The following is a 4,801-nucleotide window of genomic DNA, read 5'->3' on the forward strand; positions in this document are numbered from 1 at the left end:
AACCGGCTGGAAACTCGACAGATCTTGCCTTGACTGGCTGGAAACGCGACAGATCTTGCCTTAACCGGCTGGATACTCGACAGATTTTGCCTTAACCGGCTGGAAACTCGACAGATCTTGCCTTGACTGGCTAGAAACTCGACAGATCTTGCCTTGACTGGCTGGAAACTCGACAGATCTTCCCTTAACTGGCTGGAAACTCGACAGATCTTGCCTTAACCGGCTGGAAACTCGACAGATCTTTCCTTAACTGGCTGGAAACTCGACAGATCTTGCCTTGACTGGCTGGATCAGAAGATTTTGACTTGACTTGATAATTAATTGAAAAATGTAATTGTATAGTGGTTCTTTTCATTATAATTGTAGAAAAAAGGTATATTCGTTCTCAACGACTCCAGAAAAACCCCCATATACGTATTTTTTGCAAATGTATTTAATTTAGATGTTTTGTGTCCGCTATCTTGCTCCGCCATTTTGATTTTTCACGGAAAAGCATTTTTCAGCGAAAGTGTTCAACTATAGAAAATCTCCCGAAATACTCAGTATCATGGAAAGTTGTTCATCATTTGGTTCAAATTTTGGCCGTATAACCGAAAAATGTCGAATTTTTAGATTTTCAGGCAACCATATTGGATTCGCCATAATGAATTTTGGAAAAGTAAGTGTTTATTCATTTTCAGCGACCCAAAAAACCTTACTATACGAATTTTCGTAAAAATGTATCATATTTTGAAATTTTTGGTCCGCCATATTGGCCATCATCTTGGATTATAAAACAGAATATTAAAAACTTTTTTCTTACATTCCGTTTCTGAAAGAGATTTGCGGATTTTAGAGATTTTTGAAGCAATAACTTCCCGGGATAATCGTAGAATATAAAAATTTCGTTACTTTTGATTAAATAAACAATTTTTCGCATGTCTAATCGAAAATCGAGCTCGTTTTTTTTGTTACACATTCACTGACGAATGTTTAAAAAAAAATTTGAAAATCCATTGAGATTTGCGACTTGTAGAGACTTTTGAAGCAAAATATGTCCCGCGGGACCTGTGCGCCGGGGGTCACGATATCGCGGAACGTTTTTTAATAACGGTGTACAATGTCGGGATGCCTTTGGGCCGAGGGGGAAAATCGAATAAATTAACGCGCGAAAATGTGGTAAAACGCTCGATTTTAAATATAAATAATCGGGATAATATGTGTCTCTCGCGCTCCCTCGTCGTAGCTCGCGTTTGCGAAACGCGGTACAGTACGCACGGGCAAACTTCATAGAAAATGGGAAAATATAAGACACCCATATTCCACGTTGCAAAAACGTTTGGCGGAAGAATTAACGAGAAACGCCGCTATAGTTATACCCGAGGAAGGATGCGGTATTCCGGAGATCGAGTGTTTTCAGCAGCTTCACTCACTGGAAAATATTGCGATTGTCATTTATAATTTCAGGAGTTTCGGTCGCGGAATCCCTTCGTTATATGACGGACATTCGACGCTAACCTCTCGTTCTCGTATAGCCAAGTATACACTAAATATAATGTATTACGAGCGGCATTATAAGCCTATTTTAAATTTAAAAGCCGCCTCAGCTAGTAGATATTATTGCGTTCCCTGTAACAAAGGTTACCATCGTGAAACGGGTCATCGGTGCTCAAATACGTGTCCGCAATGCCTCGGTGCGCCGCCGTGCGAGAAGCTAGACGCGCGATTGATCGCCTGTGACACGTGTAACCGCGTGTTTTACAGCGAGAGCTGTTTCGAACGTCATTGCGCGCCGAAACCTTACGCCGGCAAGTCACCGTCGAGTGTTTGCGACGCCGTGAGATTTTGCAGCGATTACGGGCGTTTGAAAAGATCGGGCGCAAAACACGCGTGCGGCGCGGCTTATTGTCGCATATGCTGCGCGTCGAAACCGCTGAATCACTTGTGTTTCATGCGGCCGCTTCGAGGGGGTCGCGTATCGGCATCGGTCAACGCGAAAGAACTCAAAAGTGTCGACGAGACCGATGATAACGACGATAATGACAATGCGAGAACAGATCGGAAGGGCCGCGCCGCGTTTATATTTTACGACTTCGAGACGCGACAAGACGAAATGCTCAAAGGGTGCGCGAACGTTAAAACACACGTAGTTACTCTCTGCATCGCGCAGCAAACGTGCGAAGCTTGCCTGGGAGAGGACGATATGGCGTCGCGATGTCGTTGGTGCGGGGTGCGCGAATTTGTATTTCGCGATGATCCGGTAAAACAATTCGTCGATTTTGCAACGAGAACGACGAAGCGTTTCTCCTGCTTCATCTGTATCGCGCACAATGCGGTAGCGTTTGACTCGCAGTTCATCTTGCGCTACCTGGTCGAGAGCGGTAGGACGGACGAGCCGAAAGTAATATTAAACGGAACAAAAATTGTATTACTAACCGTGGGATGGACAAAATTTCTCGATAGCGCTAACTACATGCCTATGCGGCTGTCGGCGTTACCGAAAGCTTTTGGACTGAAGAATTCCGTCGCCAAAAGCGTACTTTCGCATTTATTCAACACAATTAAAAATTAAAATTATAATTGATATATTCGGATATTGATTATTATTCACCGGATACGATGAAATCGGACGAACGCGAACAATTTTTAACGTGGCACGCGGAAATGACGGGTAAAAACGCGGTGTTCAATTTTCAACAGGAGATGGTGCGCTATTGCCGGAATAACGTAGATATTCTTCGACGAGCGTGTCTGGCCTATCGAACAATTTTCCTAGACCGCGAAAACGTGTGCCTGTTCGAAGAATGCACGACTATCGCTTTCACGTGTATAAAAGTTTTTCGCAAAAACTTTTTGCGCGAAAAGGAGATTGGGATAATCCCGCTAGGCGGTTACAGGGGTGTCAACGCGCAATCGTGTAAAGCGCTGCAATGGTTATTGCTGATGGAGCATGAGTTCAGACGCACGATAATTCACGCGGGGAGAGGTCGAGAAGAGCGTTTATCGGAAGGCCCGCTCGTCGACGGATATTATATTATAAGACGGAGAATCTCCGGCAGTGTCACGTGCTGCAGTTTCACGGCTGTTTTTGACACGAATGTCCCGAGTGTTTTTGCGTGAACCGTGACAGACCGCTCTCAACCGTGTCGCGCGAGGATACGATCGAAGCGCGTTACGAGCGCACACTCGCGACGACGTGTCGTCTTAGAAAACGGGTGTACGTCGTTACGGAAAAGTGGGAGTGTATCTTCGATCGGGAGCTGCGCGAAAATCGTGAGATACACGAATCGTGAGATACGTGAGATACGCGAATTTGTTGAGAATCATCCCATGTTGAGAAACAATCCCCTCGAACCTCGCGAGGCGTTCTACGGCGGGCGTACGGAAAATATCGTCACGCGGTACGAAGTTACGGGTACGGAGAAGATACGCTACGTGGACGTGTGTTCTTTGTACCCGTATGTGCTGAAGACGGGCGCTTTTTCGCTCGGTCATTCGGACATTTACGTGGGTGAGTAGTGTTGCGCCTTGATCGGAGCAGGCCCCGATTTTAACTTTTACGCCGTAGAAGGTCTCGTACGTTGCAGAGTGCTCGCGCCGCGTGATCTCTTCCATCCGGTACTCTCTTATCGCGTGAACGGAAAATTGCTATTCGCGCTTTGTCGCAGCTGCTGCGAGACATTTTCTTAGACCGCGTGTACGCCAGACGACCCTGCCGATCGCGAATTCGAAGGCGCGTGGGTGTCTTGTGAGTTACGCAAAGCTATCCAGAAAGGTTATCGCGTCACGAGCGTGAGCGAAATATGGAGCTACGAAATCACGCGATCCGGTTACGCGGCGGGGGGGATTGTTCGCCGAGTATATCAAATGCTTTCTGCAATTGAAGCAAGAGGCCAGCCGGATGGTTGAACGAATGCGCGAATAACGAAGGCGGCAAGGAACGGTATCTGCGCGAATACGAGAAAGTCGAGGGTATTTTTCTCAATAGGGCGAATATCTCCCCGAATCCAAGCTTGCGCTCGGTCGCAAAGCTCTGTCTCAACTCCTTCTGGGGTGAATTCGGCCAACGGTCCAATCTACCGAATACCGAGATCGTTAGAACGTGGGAGAGTTTCACAGCTCTGCTTACGAGCCCGGAGCACGAAATAACAAATGTATTGCCCGTAAACGACGAAGTGATATATGTTTCGTGGCGAATGAGGCGAGAAGCCGTCACTCCGTCTCCGCTGACCAGCGTCGCGATAGCCGCTTACATCACGGCATTAACCCGATTAAAGCTATATTTGTATTTAGAAAAGTTAGATCGTCGCGTGTTAAATTACGATACCGATTCGTGTATATATTTAAGCATTGGTGATCCCGACGAGTACGAGCCGCGTATGGGAATTTTTTTGGGCGATATGACGGACGAGAGTCACGGCCCCAGTGCCCCAGCTACATCGAGACGTTCCGCCGGCCCGAAATTTTACACTTACGTTGTTCGCACGGGCGAAGGACGCGCGCGAGAAATTTGTAAAGTGAAGGGGATAACTCTGAATTTTGAAAATTCTCGCGTGCTTAATTTTAGTTCCATTAAGTCATTGTTACTAGCCTACGAAAAGTTAAAGAGGAGGGGAGAGACGGGTGAGGATAAAACTGCGATTTAGCGCAATTCGACGCACCGTATTTCACGACATCGTCACAAGAGACGAGACAAAGTCCTGCATTCCAGTATTACTAAAGCGTAGTTTTAACGACAACGGATACTCCGTACCGTACGGTTACGTCTCCAGCGAATAGCGATATATATATATATATATATATATATATATATATATATATA

At 46.1% G+C, this 4,801-nt stretch overlaps 1 pseudogene; it reads left to right on the forward strand.

The window, feature by feature from the left end:
- The window catches only part of LOC116847128, a 14,530-nt pseudogene extending 10,861 nt beyond the window's left edge, over window positions 1-3,669 (forward strand).
- Window positions 3,670-4,801: the final 1,132 nt, after the last annotated feature.

This window comes from Odontomachus brunneus, unplaced genomic scaffold, assembly GCF_010583005.1.
Source record: "Odontomachus brunneus isolate Ranch 3 - 2012 unplaced genomic scaffold, Obru_v1 Obru_scaffold_074, whole genome shotgun sequence".
NCBI lineage: Eukaryota > Metazoa > Arthropoda > Insecta > Hymenoptera > Formicidae > Odontomachus > Odontomachus brunneus.